Source organism: Leuciscus leuciscus (genome assembly GCF_965113295.1).
Source record: "Leuciscus leuciscus genome assembly, chromosome: 22".
Taxonomy (NCBI): domain Eukaryota; kingdom Metazoa; phylum Chordata; class Actinopteri; order Cypriniformes; family Leuciscidae; genus Leuciscus; species Leuciscus leuciscus.
In genome coordinates this window covers 23,417,494-23,435,221 of record NC_138746.1, presented here as the reverse complement: position 1 = coordinate 23,435,221, position 17,728 = coordinate 23,417,494, and the positions used below count along the sequence as shown (strand labels likewise).

General features: G+C 39.3%; 1 long non-coding RNA gene across 1 annotated transcript; it reads right to left on the bottom strand.

Moving 5' to 3' along the window:
- Nucleotides 1-2,261: 2,261 nt before the first annotated feature.
- On the bottom strand, nt 2,262-16,128 carry LOC309487062. Its single transcript, XR_014201748.1, has 2 exons — nt 14,722-16,128; nt 2,262-2,436 (listed from the first exon to the last, which is right to left on the bottom strand). It is a non-coding gene; the product is annotated as an uncharacterized lncRNA (long non-coding RNA).
- Between the last annotated feature and the right edge of the window lie 1,600 nt (nt 16,129-17,728).

The window sequence follows — 17,728 nt, the reverse complement described above, 5'->3', positions numbered from 1 at the left end:
TAAAAATCAGCTAAAATAGAGCACTGATTTGTGAAAATGTAATTACAGTGTTCAACCCCAAGGATCATTGCTCCATTTGTGGACAAGAGTCTCCTGTTGGACATGCACATGGGTTTGTGTCCTTTTCTTTGTACATTTTCTTATTAAATGAGCTATTAGACATAGATATCAAGTGTTAAATTATTAAAAGTACTTAAATAATTAGCATGCAAATAATGATGTAATTATTATGCAGTTAACTTTGAAATAACTTTATAGCAAAAGCTCTGTAGTACTTTTCTAATAAGTAAATAAAGATCAAATATTTTCATTATTGTACTGTACATTGGATTACTATTTAATAAGATGTTTTCATTTTGAAAATAATATTACTTTATTATTCATGTAGGATAAAAAAAAAAAAAAAAAAACGATTAAAGTTTATTTGTAACTTAATATGTTCGATTTAATATAAAAGTATACAAAGTTTAATTGTCACAATTTTCCCTCACCAGATTCAGTGCAGCAACTGTGAAAGGTGGTACCACTCTGTCTGTGTCAACATTCCAAAAAGAGACATTCGAAAATGTAAGAAAACGCTGTGGTTGTGTGTATTCTGTAGGTAAAAACCACAAAATCATTTGAAATTGTCGCTGTAAAAAAAGATTGTTTTACTCTTTTATGTTTTTTAAATGTTTTATTTTGTTTGATCAGTTTGTTCAATCTCCTCCTATGTCTTTGCATAAACATGAGTTCTGTCAAAATGGCTGTTGTCCGGATAATTTTCGGAACTTTTTAACAACATATGGTAATTTTTTTTCATTTTTAATTTCATATCAAGTCAAGTCACCTTTATTTATATGGCACTTTTTACAATTCAGATTGTTTCAAAGCAGCTTTATGGTATTAACAGGAAAATTCAGCAAATTTTGTCATTGATATAAATCAATGATCATATAGTAAAATAAATAAGGTACAATTTGTACAAAAACACAAGTAGTGGTGAAAAGAGATATTGTGAAAGTTGTCCCCTGTCCTCCTTTACTGAATGACTGTGGTTTGATGTCTCTGTCTCCCCAATGAAAAAAGCTATTACAAAAAGAATGTTGATTTTGGCATGCAATACCCGATTCAGTCTGTAGGGGTAAAAGAAGAGGTTGTGAAAGTTGTCCGCTGTCCTCCTCTACTGAATTACACTGGTTTGATGTCTCTGTCTCCCTGATGGACAAAGTTGTTACTAAAAGAATGTTAATTTTAGCATGCAATACCCATTTCAGCCAGTAGGGGTAAAAGGAGAGGTTGTGAAAGTTGTCCCCTGTCCTCCTCTACTGAATTACACTGGTTTGATGTCTCTGTCTCCCTGTTGGACAAAGCTATTACTAAAATAAAGTTAATTTTAGACATGCAATACCCATTTCAGCCAGTAGGGGTAAAAGGAGAGGTTTTGAAAGTTGTCCCCTGTCCTCCTCTACAAAATGACAGTGGTTTGATGTCTCTGTCTCCCTGATGGACAAAGATATTATGTTAAAAATCCCAATTAGTCACTCTCCTGTCACTCTATTGGGAGACACGCCCACTTCCTGGAACTTTCTTCACCTGAGGATAATTACCAATCAGCCTCACTAATGTGTCTCTCTTTGTGCTGACTGTTTGCTCCTCTGCTTGCTGTGTCTATGCTTTGTAAGTTTATTTAAACCTTTTGTATTGATATTAATTTGATAACTAATTTGGTTAAAGATTTTCTTTATGGTTATGTGAATGTATAATTATTCTTATAATGATTTGTATCAGTAAAGTTAATTTTGTTTGATTGTAGACATCAGCAATATGCAGCAATTGTAAAGCCACATTAAGGAAATGGGACAATGAAGAAAGAAAGCAAATGGCAATACATTTTTAATTCAATTCAATTCAAATTTATTTGTACAGCGCTTTTCACAATACATATTGTTTCAAAGCAGCTTTACAGAAAGTGCATTTCAGAAATGTACATAGAAAAATACAGTTAGTTAATCATGTATTAATTTAGGGCATAAAATATCGCCGTCGTCGAGTCGTCTCTTCACGGGCGTCGAGTCATCTCTTCACGGGTGTTGGGGCATCTGAAGTTTCCATGAGAGGCTGGATACAAACTGGAGCTGACGAACTCTATTTACCTCGGGACTAGCGTCCCGAGATAACGACAGAAAAGCAGATGGGAAATAATTAGCATAGCTGCTGTTCATAATATTAATGCATTCAATCTTACTCAACTGTAGTATAAAAGGTAAGTATTATGTGAATGCTTGGCTAAAGAGATGCGTCTTTAATCTAGTTTTAAACTGGGACAGCGAGTCTGAGCCTCGAACAATATCAGGAAGGCCATTCCAGAGTTTAGGAGCTAAATGTGAAAACGCCCTCCCTCCTTTAGTGGACTTAGATATCCTAGGAATGACCAGAAGCCTCGAATTTAGTGATCTTAAAGAGTGTGATGGATTGTAGTAGGGCGATAGAAGTTCCGTTAAATACCCAGGAGCTAAACCATTTAGGGCTTTATAGGTCAGTAGTAATACTTTGTAATTGATACGGAACTTAATAGGTAACCAGTGTAGAGATGATAGAATTGGTGTTATATGATCATATTTTCTTGACCTAGTAAGAACTCTAGCAGCTGCATTTTGGACTAACGCTTTTGTACATTCTTGTTTATTGAGGATGCAGGACAACCAGCTAATTAAGCATTACAGTAATCTAGTCTCGAGGTCATGAATGCATGAACTAACTTTTCTGCATCAGAAACAGAGAGCATGTTACGTAGCTTAGCAATGTTTCTAAGGTGGAAAAACGCTGTTCTTGTAACATATGAAATATGATTTTCGAAAGACAAGTTGCGATCTAGTATAACTCCCAGGTCTTTTACTGTAGTGGATAAAGTAACAGGACATCCTTCTAAATTAAATGAATCATGATAAATGAATCATGAATAATAAATGAATAAATCAATTGAGAAGTAACTTCTGGACTCATTCCTGTATTCTAATCGACACACCATTCTGGTAGCACTCATCCTTAACCAGCCAAACACCAAATATTGTACATATTACTAAAATAGTTAATTTTAGACATGCAATACCCATTTCAGCCAGTAGGAGTGAAAGGAAAAGTTGTGAAAGTTGTCCCCTCTCCTCCTCTACTGAATCACAGTGGTTTGATGTCTATGTCTCCCTGATGGACAAAGCTATAACTAAAATAAAGTTAATATTAGACATGCAATACCCATTTCAGCCAGTAGGGGTGAAAGAAGAGGTTGTTAAAGTTGTCCCCTGTCCTCCTCTACTGAATTACACTGGTTTGATGTCTCTGTCTCCCTGTTGGACAAAGATATTACTAAAATAAAGTTAATTTTAGACATGCAATACCCATTTCAGCCAGTAGGGGAAAAAGGAGAGGTTGTGAAAGTTGTCCCCTTTCCTCCTCTACTGAATGACAGTGGTTTGATGTCTATGTCTCCCTGATGGACAAAGCTATTACTAAAATTAAGTTAATTTTATACATGCAATACCCATTTCAGCCAGTAGGGGTTAAAGAAGAGGTTGTGAAAGTTGTCCCCTGTCCTCCTCTACTGAATGACAGTGGTTTGATGTCTCTGTCTCCCTGTTGGACAAAGCTATTACTAAAATAAAGTTAATTTTAGACATGCAATACCCATTTCAGCCAGTAGGGGTGAAAGGAGAGGTTGTGAAAGTTGTCACCTGTCCTCCGCTACTGAATGACAGTGGTTTGATGTCTCTGTCTCCCTGATGGACAAAGTTGTTACTAAAAGAATGTTAATTTTAGCATGCAATATCTATTTCAGCCAGTAGGGGTAAAAGGAGAGGTTGTGAAAGTTGTCTCCTTTCCTCCTCTACTGAATGACAGTGGTTTGATGTCTCTGTCTCCCTGATGGACAAAGCTATTACTAATGGCGCTTTTCCACTGCATGGTACGGTACGGCTCGGTTCGGTACGGCACGCTTTGGCGCTTTTCCACTGCATGGTACGGTACGGCTCGGTTCGGTACGGCTCACTTATGGCGCATTTCCACTGCATGGTACGGTACGGTACGGCTCGCTTCGGCTCGCTTTAAATGGTACCACCTCTGTTGAGGTTCCAAGCGTACCGTACCGATACTAAAATGTGACGTGAAAACACTGCAGATCACTGATTGGTCAGACAGAATCATCACTACCAGCGTCATTGTATTTACGACACGAGACACTAAACCCGCTAGATTTAAATAGCCAGTAGACAACAGCCAACGCTGTAGCGCCTGTTTTAAAAGTATTTGCTTAAAAAAAAAAAAAAAAGAGTATAAACTTCAAAAAAGAAATGGCTGAATCGTGGTCAGTGGACGAGGTGCAGACGTTCCTCTCGTTGGTTGCAGAGGAGCGGATGGGGAAACACGGAATGAAAAATTCGCATTTAATATGATGATGTCATGGCAGTAGAGACGGCAACTATAACGATCAGTCCCACCCACTTTGAAGCGGTACTAACTGCAGTGGAAAAGCAACCGAGCTAAAGCGAACCGAACCGTGCCGTACCGAGCCGAGTCGTACCACGCAGTGGAAAAGCGAAGCGAGCCGAACTGTTCCGCGCCGAGTCGAACCGTACCGTGCCGAACCGTACCATGCAGTGGAAAAGCGCCATAAAATAAAGTTAATTTTAGACATGCAATACCCATTTCAGCCAGTAGAGGTAAAAGGGGAAGTTGTGAAAGTTGTCCCCTTTCCCCCTTTACTGAATGACACTGGTTTGATGTCTCTGTCTCCCTGATGGACAAAGCTATTACAAAATGAATGTTAATTTCTGACGTGCTATACCCCTTTTCCCTTTACCCTTTTAGAGGTTATAAACTTCTTGTTGGTTAATGAAAACCAACAAGCTGAAAACATTCAGTGATATGTGTAAGAAGAGAGAAGTGAAATCAAGTGGGAGGGCAGTCATCTTGAAAGCAGACAGGTCTCTGTTTGGACGCATCATAGTGATGGCAACGGTACGTAGTCTTAACATGGAGGAAATCCTTTCTCATCCTCTTGGTCCATTGCCCTGGGCACTCTCCACACCGGATGGATTGCTGAGAAAAACAAAACAAAGCTACTATGGCCACAGCCTTGCAGAAAAATTTAGCACTACAGGAAAAACACCCAGAAAACTCTGCCACAGTGGTTGATGGGATGAACTTAGTCCAACGAGTGAAAGGTGATGAAGTTACTTTCAGAGATAATGCCACAAAAATCCTGGGTATGGCTCTGAGGGAAGGCAGTCAGAGTAGAAGAATAGATGTTGTGTTCGACACATACAAGCAGAACTCAATCAAAAATAGTGAAAGATCTCTACGGGGTGAAGAGACTGGTCATGAGTTGCAGGATATCATAAGCACACAGATGGTGAGGCAGTGGAGGAACTTCCAGACCAAAGTCAATAACAAAACTAGTCTCATTAGCTTCATAGTGAATGAATGGAGGAAGCCAGAATACAGAGAAAAGCTACAGGAGAAGATTCTATATGCAACTGTGATTGACAAATGTTACAGAATCACATATCAAGACAGTGAGGAGGTGTCAACTCTTCAATGTCAACAAGAAGAAGCAAATGGACGACTACTTCTCCATGCCGCAAGAGAGGGATACCAATCTATAGTTATCTGTTCAGAAGACACAGATGTCTTTATCATGTCTTTAGCATTCTGTGACAAGATTGAGGCCCCATTGTTCCTGAAGTGTGGCACAAGAACCCGTACAAGGCTGGTAGCTATCAGGAAGGTTGCAGCCACTGTTGGCATGGACACTTGTCGGGCTCTCATTGGGTTGCACGCCTACACAGGATGTGACACTGTAAGCGCTTTTGCAGGCAAAGGGAAGACAAGGGCTCTTACACTCCTGATGAACAACAAAGAAACACAAGACACATTCTTGAAGTTGGGCCAGGAATGGGACCTCTCACCAGAACTGAGCAACAAACTGGAGGCATTTCCATGTGTCCTCTATGCCCAAAAAGCATCAACCACCATGATCAACAAGCTCAGGTACCACCTTTTCTGTGCAAAGAAAGGTGAAATCAAGAGTCATCGATTCCCCCCGTGCAAGGATAGCTTGAGGCAACACACACTGCGAGCTAACTATCAGGCTGGTATTTGGAAAAGATATTTAGAAAAGGACCCACAAGTGCCAAGCCCTGTTGGCAGAGGATGGAAGATGGAGACAGAGGAGGAAGGTGAACAGTTGGTGCTGCACTGGATGGAAGGCCAGCCAGCACCTGAAGCTGTCCTGGATCTACTCGCCTGCAACTGCACAAAACATTTTTCACTCCCACGATGTATGTGTCTTGCAAATGGCCTCAGGTGTACAGACATGTGTAAACTGACAGAGTGTGAAAACCAGGTGACCTGTGTAGAAAGTTCAGATGAAGACGAGGACGACATGGAAAATGATGATGATTAGATAATAAAATAATGGACATCAACATACAAACCAGTCTTTGATTAAATATATTCACTTTACAACCTGTTTCTTTATTGACTTTTACAACTAATAGGTCTCCATCCTATTTGTCCATTCTATTCACTCTATTCTATTTTGAAGACTTGTGCTGGCTGCACAAGTCTAATTTAAAGCAGGGCTCAGTAGTTTCGGGATTTCTTCGCTGTTTTCTCGCTTTTTACTCGCAGGTTTCTCTCTAGAGCTCCCCCCCCACAGCTTCGGAATAGATATTTGACAACACTGTTGTAAAAACTCGTTAGCGATTCTTAGACACCAGAGGCTAGTAGATCAACGACATCAAAGCAGATGGGACATTCTTTAAAACGTCTTCTTCATTCGGGTTCAAACAGCGTGAGGGAGCGCAATAATGAAATGCATTTTAGCAGATTTCTTTTGGCCGTAAAGCAATTGTTTACATCGCGAGACCTGATATCACGCGATACTTCCTGACGCGGCGGCCGGCAACCCGCCGGCCCGCCGGCTCAAAGTTGCAAGTGCGTATTTTCCGCTCACGGGCACCAGGGGGGTGCGAAACGACCACCATTCAGCCCGAAATAAGTAATATAACCATTCCAATGACTCCGAAGCTGTTCAGTTAAGGTAAAAAAGTTACTTAGATCACCTTTAAGGCTCTCACAAATACATAGTATGGGTATATTAAACATTTTACATTAGACCAATTTTGGGGCCCTCGCTCATGGATTATTATGCCAACATCATTTTCGAGTCTATTTACATATAAATCATACATTTGTAGTCTATATAAAGCGGAACTGCAATGCTTGGGTCTGAATTCCTCATTATTATAGCTCCACAGGCCCCTTTTCTACCCCTTTTCTGATGTGCGTCTGAGAGCAACTCGTTTTGGTGCGGTCTCTTTAAATACAATTGAGACACTTCATACCCCGCCCCCTCTCCAGGTTGCAGAGGCGACACTCGGTTCAACTCCACCCCGTTCAGCCATTTTTGTAGTTTGATAGCAGATATACGATTATCTAGCGGCACAGAAACGTTTTATTCACACGTTATTAACAAAATGTCAACAACGGAAGACTTGTCCAGCCAGCTTTACATGTTCGAGCCAGAGTCGGAGCCGGAGCGAGATGAAAATGAAGACGACGAACCTGCAGAACAACGTCTTCATATGGATGTATGTATCGCAATGGTGTGTTACTGTATTTACACATGAAACTTTGGTCTTCCGACCTTTTACCACCGTGTTGATTTATTTTGATTAATATGTGCGAGGGAGAGAGAGCAAGACAGCGCCTAGTTTGGAGACGGTGAAGTCTTGTTTACACTTTCGCCTGGCTCCGAAGAGAGAGAGTGCCGTGTCTCTCTCTCTGCTCGTTCTTTCACTTAAACATGCGCCCTGTCACAAGCGCGCTGTTCATCTACATTAGACGGTGTAATGAAGCGTGCGGGTTACTATATCCAACAACCGAACATTTTAACTTACCCTCTCGTAACTTCTGCATCCTTTAGCTTGGACTACAAAATTGCAGCGAGAAATAAAAATGGCGGATTGCTCGAAGTGGTGGGCCGGAAGTCAATATCCTTATTTGGCAGTGACATAATAGTTAAAAAAACGTCATAGAGAACAGAAAAATCGGAACAGGTTGAAAAATATGACCAAAACAGAATATAAAGATATCAACGAAGCACCTGAAGAGAATAATTTCAACTTTTCTGTACTTCTAAACACTCCAAATATACAACAAAATGCATTTAAGGGCTAAAAAAGTGGATTTAGCATGATATGTCCCCTTTAAAAGAATGTTGTGGTCAATAGTATCAAATGCAGCACTAAGATCGAGTAACACTAATAGAGAGATACAACCACGATCGGATGATAAGAGCAAATCATTTGTAACTCTAATGAGAGCAGTCTCAGTACTATGGTACGGTCTAAATCCTGACTGAAAATCCTCACAGATATCATTTCTTTCTAAAAAGGAACATAGTTGTGAGGATACCGCCTTTTCTAGTATCTTTGAGAGAAAAGGTAGATTCGAGATCGGCCTGTAATTGACTAATTCTGTACGATCAAGTTGTGTTTTTTTCTCTTCTATAGCAATGAATGAATAAAATGTTTCCTTAGGGACACTACAATGCACTGCCTGATGCGATACTGTAGTAGACGGTTGCATAGTTATAATTTTCTCCCTGATATTATCAATCTTGTAAGTGAAGAAGTTCCTAAAGTCATTACTGCTGTGCTGCTTGGAAACTTCTGGGCTTGAAGCTTTATTTTTTGTTAGTTTAGCCACTGTTTCAAATAAATACCTAGGGTTTTGCTTATTTTCTTCTAATAGGGTTGAAAAATAAGCAGATCTAGCAGCTTTTAAGGCCTCTCTGTATGCAATCAAGCTCTTTTTCCAGGAAATGCGAAATACCTCTAATTTAGTTTTCCTCCAGTTGCACTCCATTTTTCTGGCTGCTCTCTTAAGGGCCCGAGTCAAGTCAAGTCAAGTCAAGTCAAGTATATTTGTATAGCGCTTTTCACAATACAGATTGTATCAAAGCAGCTTCACAGTATTAAATTAAAATAATACAACAAAGTTAGTTTCAAGAGGAATTTATTGATTGATAAAATTAAAATTAAATTAAATATCCCCAAAATATCCCCAACTGAGCAAGCCAAAGGCAACAGTGGCAAGGAACCGAAAAACTCCATCAAGTGACCTAATGGTGTCCTAAAACTCCATCAGGTGACATAATGGAGAAAAAAAAAAATACCTTGGGAGAACCCAGGCTCAGTCGGGGGCCAGTTCTCCTCTGGGATTTATGAGCTAGAGGCCGGATTGTAGTTTGAACTGTAAGATTATATGAATGCCTGGCTGAAGAGATGCGACTTTAATCTAGTTTTAAACTGGGAGAGCGAGTCTGAGCAACGAACAGTATCAGGAAGACTATTCCAGAGTTTTGGAGCCAAATGTGAAAATGCTCTCCCTCCTTTGGTGGTTCTGGATATCCTAGGTATGACCAAAAGCCTTGAATTTAGTGATCTTAAAGAGCGCGATGGATTATAGGGCGATAGAAGATCCGTTAAATAGACTGGAGCTAAGCCGTTTAGGGCTTTATAAGTCAGTAGCAATACCTTGTAATTAATACGGAACTTTATAGGTAACCAATGCAGTGATGATAAAATCGGTGTTATATGATCATATTTTCTTGATCTCTTAAGAACTCTAGCGGCTGCATTTTGGACTAACTGTAGCTTGTTTATTGAGGATGCAGGACAACCAGCTAATAAAGCATTACAGTAATCTAGTCTCGAGGTCATGAATGCATGAACTAACTTTTCTGCATCAGAGACTGACAGCATATTACGTAGCTTAGCAATGTTTCTAAGGTGGAAAAAGGCTGTTTTTGTAACATATGAAATATGATTTTCAAAAGACAGGTTGCAATCGAGCAAGCCAAAGGCAACAGTGGCAAGGAACCGAAAAACTCCATCAAGTGACCTAATGGTGTCCTAAAACTCCATCAGGTGACCTAATGGAGAAAAAAACCTTGGGAGAACCCAGGCTCAGTCGGGGGCCAGTTCTCCTCTGGCATTTATGAGCTGGATTTGTAGTTTGAACTGTGGGATTATATGAATGCCTGGCTGAAGAGATGCGACTTTAATCTAGTTTTAAACTGGGAGAGCGAGTTAGTGATCCAACTCCGGATACTCTTATAGGTTACTCCAGTGGATCACGGCTGAACGCGTCTTCTCCACACTCACTTACAAACAAACATTTATTTAATTTTTTTCGCCTATCGTGCGTCTACTCTACACCCCTACCACTAAAAAATAAATAAAAATTAAATAAATAAAATAAATAAAAATAAAATAATAATAATAAAAATTTGTTACATTTATATAGCGCTTTTTCTGAGACCTCAAAGCGCTTTACATAGAAGTGGGGAATCTCCTCAATATTCCTCAAAATAAACGGATTATATCCAAGACTTCAGTCATAAATTAGTATTAATATTGATAGCATCACTGGTAGCTTCGTTGCTAACTCACTGTCCATCTGTTAAAATGGCGAATATATCAGATGTAAGTAGTCTACCTTTTGGTGCAGGTGAGGACACATTTGAGCTGCATGCACTGCAGTCTGAGCTGGAAGCTGTTGAGAAACAGATCCACGACCTTTTATTGAGACAAGCCGAGCTGAGAGACCGGTGTTTGGCTCTTGAAACATCACGTGCCAATGCACACAAATCAGTGTTTAACGTTACTAACCCGCTGACTCCGACCGCGTCTACTCCGTGCGTTCCTCAGCATCGGTCGCAATCAGCCATGGTCTCGTTCACTCCGGCTCCAACACGCCACCACGAAGCCTGGGTGGTTCCGCAGCGGAAGACGCGAGTCAGGTTTAGACCAAGACTTTCTCCGACCCTCCCGGTTTTTGAGTTATCCACACAAAACCGCTTCTCCCCTCTACGCGAAACAGAACGCGATGCTGTGATCATCGGCGATTCCATCGTTCGGCACGTACACGCTACGTTAGGTAAAAGTAAGGTGCACAGTCACTGCTTTCCTGGTGCTCGTGTTTCTGAAATCGCTGCTCGTGTTCCCGAGATCCTGAACGGTGACGAGCGCGTCGGAACTGTGGTCCTGCACGCGGGAGTGAACGACATCAGGCTGCGCCGGACGGAGATCCTGAAGAAAGACTTCAGGAATCTAATCGATACGGTACGCAGCACATCGCCTGAAACAACGATCATTGTTTCAGGACCGCTTCCCACGTACCGATTAGGGCATGAAAAGTTCAGCAGATTATTTGCGCTAAATAAATGGTTAATGTCATGGTGCAATGAGCAGAAACTGCTCTTTGTAAATAATTGGAATCTGTTTTGGGAGCGTCCTAGGCTTTTCCGTGCTGATGGCTTACACCCAAGCAGATTCGGAGCGGATCTTCTGTCAGATAACATCTCCAAAATGTTAAATACCCTTTGACTAGTAACCAAAAGTCCAAATCATAGTCTCTGCTGCACCAATTTAACTGATATAAATACTAGTGTAGAACATTGCATAGAAACCGTGTCTATTCCTCGTTTAGTGAGATCAAATAATAAATCTACTGCAGGATCTAGGAAAAATCTAATTGTTATTAAAACAGAAAATGTTGCTATTAGTAAACAAAAACTATTTCTAAAGCTAGGTCTTCTAAACATTAGATCACTCACACCTAAGGCAGTTATTGTAAATGAAATAGTCACAGATAATAGCTTCGATGTACTTTGCCTTACTGAAACCTGGCTTAAACCAAATGATTATTTCGGTATTAATGAGTCTACTCCTCCTGGATACTGTTATAAGCATGAGCCCCGTCTGATTGGTCGTGGCGGAGGTGTTGCAACCATTTATAGAGATATTCTAAATGTTACTCAGAAAACGGGTTATACATTTATTTCATTTGAAGTACTTGTACTAAATGTTACGCTCTTAGATGTTAGAAAAACATCCCTATTATCTCTAGCCTTGGCTACCGTATATAGACCGCCAGGGCCTTATGCTGATTTCCTAAAAGAGTTTGCAGATTTTCTCTCAGACCTATTAGTCAATGTCGATAAAGCATTAATTGTTGGAGATTTTAACATACACGTAGATAATCCAAATGATGCGTTAGGGGCTGCGTTTACAGATTTATTAAATTCATTTGGGGTCAAGCAAAACATCACCGGACCGACACATCGTCTTAATCATACACTCGATTTAATTATATCACATGGAACCGATCCAACCGATATAGATATCATTCCACAAAGTGATGAAGTCACTGATCTCTACATGGTAACTTGCATATTACGTACTGCTGTAATATGTCATGCGGCGTCGCGTTATCAACCAGGCAGAACAATCCTCCCATCCACCATAGATAATTTCTCAAATTGCTTATCTAATCTGTCTCAGCTGCTGCCTGAACCCAAACAAACAGATGAACTAGAAGAACTAACTAGCACTATGAGCACCATTCTCTCTAGAACATTGGATGTGGTTGCACCTATTAAATTAAAAAAGGTCAGAGAGAAAAATAAAGCACCATGGTATAACAATACTACGCATGTTTTAAAGAGAGAAACCCGTATTTTAGAGCGTAAATGGAAACAAACTAATTTAGAGGTCTTTAGAATCGCGTGGAAAGACAGTATGTCACTTTATAAAAAAGGCCCTAAAACCGGCCAGGGCTGAGCACCTCCGCAAACTAATAGAAAACAACCAAAACAATCCAAGGTTTTTATTTAACACCGTGGCTAGACTAACAAATAAACAGACGTCACCCGAACAAAATATCCCGTTACAGTTCAGTAGTAATGATTTCATGAACTTCTTCACTGAGAAAATAGAAAGCATCAGAACCACAATTGTAAACGTTCAATCTTCAATCGCGCCTTATAATTCAGCTTCAATTATCACCCCGCAAGAACAATTACAGTGCTTTACAACTATAGAACAAAAAGAGTTCAATAAACTTATCACTTCATCTAAAACAACAGCATGTTTATTAGATCCTATACCAACTAAACTACTGAAAGAAGTGTTACCTGTAGTGGAAGAGCCTCTCCTCAATATTATTAACTCGTCTTTATCTTTAGGTCATGTTCCAAGAACATTTAAACTGGCAGTTATAAAACCTCTCATTAAGAAACCACAATTAGATCATAATAATCTAGCAAATTATAGACCCATTTCAAATCTTCCATTTATGTCTAAAATATTAGAAAAAGTGGTGTCCGCTCAACTGGGCTCTTTCTTGCAACAAAATGATATCTATGAAAAGTTTCAGTCTGGATTCAGACCGCATCATAGCACTGAAACTGCGCTCGTTAAAATCACAAATGATTTACTTTTAGCTTCTGACCAAGGCTGTATCTCAATACTAGTTTTACTTGATCTTAGTGCTGCGTTCGATACTATAGATCACACATTACTCTTAGATCGACTACAAAATTATACTGGTGTTCAAGGACAAGCACTAAGCTGGTTCAAATCATACCTATCTGACCGCTACCATTTTGTCTATTTAAATGGAGAAAAATCGATCATAACTCCAGTAAACTATGGAGTGCCGCAGGGATCTGTATTAGGCCCTCTGTTATTTTCCATATATATGATGCCACTTGGAAATATAAGGAAACATGGAATTAGTTTCCATTGTTATGCTGATGACACTCAAATATATATTTCATCACGGCCGGATGAAAACGCTAAATTTTCCAAATTGACAGAGTGTGTTAAAGATATAAAAGATTGGATGACGCGTAATTTTCTTTTATTAAATACAGACAAGACAGAGGTAATACTTATCGGTTAAAAAAAACGCCCACAAAACCTCGCACAATACAACTTTAATTTATCCTCTACAGTAAAAGACCTGGGTGTTATACTCGATTGCAACCTGTCTTTTGAAAATCATATTTCATATGTTACAAAAACAGCCTTTTTCCACCTTAGAAACATTGCTAAGCTACGTAATATGCTATCAGTTTCTGATGCAGAAAAGTTAGTTCATGCATTCATGACCTCGAGACTGGATTACTGTAATGCTTTAGTAGCTGGTTGTCCTGCATCCTCAATAAACAAGCTACAGTTAGTCCAAAATGCCGCCGCTAGAGTTCTTACGAGATCAAGAAAATATGATCATATAACACCGATTTTATCATCACTGCATTGGTTACCTATAAAGCTCCGTATTAATTATAAGATATTGCTACTGACTTATAAAGCCCTAAACGGCTTAGCTCCAGTCTATATAACGGATCTTCTATCACCCTATAATCCATCGCGCTCTTTAAGATCACTAAATTCAAGGCTTTTGGTCATACCTAGGATATCCAGAACCACCAAAGGAGGGAGAGCATTTTCACATTTGGCTCCAAAACTCTGGAATAGTCTTCCTGATACTGTTCGTTGCTCAGACTCGCTCTCCCAGTTTAAAACTAGATTAAAGTCGCATCTCTTCAACCAGGCATTCATATAATCCTACAGTTCAAACTACAATCCGGCCTCTAGCTAATAAATGCCAGAGGAGAACTGGCCCCCGACTGAGCCTGGGTTCTCCCAAGGTTTTTTTTTCTCCATTAGGTCACCTGATGGAGTTTTAGGACACCATTAGGTCACTTGATGGAGTTTTTCGGTTCCTTGCCGATCAATAAATTCCTCTTGAAACAAACTTTGTTGTATTATTTTAATTTAATACTGTGAAGCTGCTTTGATACAATCTGTATTGTGAAAAGCGCTATACAAATAAACTTCAAGTCAAGTTTATTTGTATAGCGCTTTTCACAATACAGATTGTATCAAAGCAGCTTCACAGTATTAAATTAAAATAATACAACAAAGTTTGTTTCAAGAGGAATTTATTGATTGATAAAATTTAATTAAATATCCCCAAAATATCCCCAACTGAGCAAGCCAAAGGCAACAGTGGCAAGGAACCGAAAAACTCCATCAAGTGACCTAATGGTGTCCTAAAACTCCATCAGGTGACCTAATGGAGAAAAAAAAAACCTTGGGAGGACCCAGGCTCAGTCGGGGGCCAGTTCTCCTCTGGCATTTATGAGCTAGAGGCCGGATTGTAGTTTGAACTGTAGGATTATATGAATGCCTGGCTGAAGAGATGCGACTTTAATCTAGTTTTAAACTGGGAGAGCGAGTCTGAGCAACGAACAGTATCAGGAAGACCATTCCAGAGTTTTGGAGCCAAATGTGAAAATGCTCTCCCTCCTTTGGTGGTTCTGGATATCCTAGGTATGACCAAAAGCCTTGAATTTAATGATCTTAAAGAGCGCGATGGATTATAGGGTGATAGAAGATCCGTTAAATAGACTGGAGCTAAGCCGTTTAGGGCTTTATAAGTCAGTAGCAATATCTTATAATTAATACGGAGCTTTATAGGTAACCAATGCAGTGATGATAAAATCTGTGTTATATGATCATATTTTCTTGATCTCGTAAGAACTCTAGCGGCGGCATTTTGGACTAACTGTAGCTTGTTTATTGAGGATGCAGGACAACCAGCTAATAAAGCATTACAGTAATCCAGTCTCGAGGTCATGAATGCATGAACTAACTTTTCTGCATCAGAAACTGATAGCATATTACGTAGCTTAGCAATGTTTCTAAGGTGGAAAAAGGCTGTTTTTGTAACATATGAAATATGATTTTCAAAAGACAGGTTGCAATCGAGTATAACACCCAGGTCTTTTACTGTAGAGGATAAAGTAACAGGACATCCTATGATGTTAAAGTTGTATTGTGCGAGGTTTTGTGGGCGTTTTTTTGAACCGATAAGTATTACCTCTGTCTTGTCTGGATTTAATAAAAGAAAATTACGCGTCATCCAATCTTTTATATCTTTAACACACTCTGTCAATATGGAAAATTTAGAGTTTTCATCCGGCCGTGATGAAATATATATTTGAGTGTCATCAGCATAACAATGGAAACTAATTCCATGTTTCCTTATATTTCCAAGTGGCATCATATATATGGAAAATAACAGAGGGCCTAATACAGATCCCTGCGGCACTCCATAGTTTACTGGAGTTATGATCGATTTTTCTCCATTTAAATAGACAAAATGGTAGCGGTCAGATAGGTATGATTTGAACCAGCTTAGTGCTTGTCCTTGAACACCAGTATAATTTTGTAGTCGATCTAAGAGTAATGTGTGATCTATAGTAGCGAACGCAGCACTAAGATCAAGTAAAACTGGTATTGAGATACAGCCTTGGTCAGAAGCTAAAAGTAAATCATTTGTGATTTTAACGAGCACAGTTTCAGTGCTATGATGCGGTCTGAATCCAGACTGAAACTTTTCATAGATATCATTTTGTTGCAAGAAAGAGCCCAGTTGAGCGGACACCACTTTTTCTAATATTTTAGACATAAATGGAAGATTTGAAATGGGTCTATAATTTGCTAGATTATTATGATCTAATTGTGGTTTCTTAATGAGAGGTTTTATAACTGCCAGTTTAAATGTTCTCGGAACATGACCTAAAGATAAAGACGAGTTAATAATATTGAGGAGAGGCTCTTCCACAACAGGTAACATTTCTTTCAGTAGTTTAGTTGGTATAGGATCTAATAAACATGTTGTTGTTTTAGATGAAGTGATAAGTTTATTGAACTCTTTTTGTTCTATAGTTGTAAAGCACTGTAATTGTTCTTGCGGGGTGATAATTGAAGCTGAATTATAAGGCGCGATTGAAGATTGAACGTTTACAATTGTGGTTCTGATGCTTTCTATTTTCTCAGTGAAGAAGTTCATGAAATCATTACTACTGAACTGTAACGGGATATTTTGTTCGGGTGACGTCTGTTTATTTGTTAGTCTAGCCACGGTGTTAAATAAAAACCTTGGATTGTTTTGGTTGTTTTCTATTAGTTTGCGGAGGTGCTCAGCCCTGGCCGGTTTTAGGGCCTTTTTTATAAAGTGACATACTGTCTTTCCACGCGATTCTAAAGACCTCTAAATTAGTTTGTTTCCATTTACGCTCTAAAATACGGGTTTCTCTCTTTAAAACATGCGTAGTATTGTTATACCATGGTGCTTTATTTTTCTCTCTGACCTTTTTTAATTTAATAGGTGCAACCACATCCAATGTTCTAGAGAGAATGGTGCTCATAGTGCTAGTTAGTACTTCTAGTTCATCTGTTTGTTTGGGTTCAGGCAGCAGCTGAGACAGATTAGATAAGCAATTTGAGAAATTATCTATGGTGGATGGGAGGATTGTTCTGCCTGGTTGATAACGCGACGCCGCATGACATATTACAGCAGTACGTAATATGCAAGTTACCATGTAGTGATCAGTGACTTCATCACTTTGTGGAATGATATCTATATCGGTTGGATCGGTTCCATGTGATATAATTAAATCGAGTGTATGATTAAGACGATGTGTCGGTCCGGTGACGTTTTGCTTGACCCCAAATGAATTTAATAAATCTGTAAACGCAGCCCCTAACGCATCGTTTGGATTATCTACGTGTATGTTAAAATCTCCAACAATTAATGCTTTATCGACATTGACTAATAGGTCTGAGAGAAAATCTGCAAACTCTTTTAGGAAATCAGGCCCTGGCGGTCTATATACGGTAGCCAAGGCTAGAGATAATAGGGATGTTTTTCTAACATCTAAGAGCGTAACATTTAGTACAACTACTTCAAATGAAATAAACCTATAACCCGTTTTCTGAGTAACATTTAGAATATCTCTATAAATGGTTGCAACACCTCCGCCACG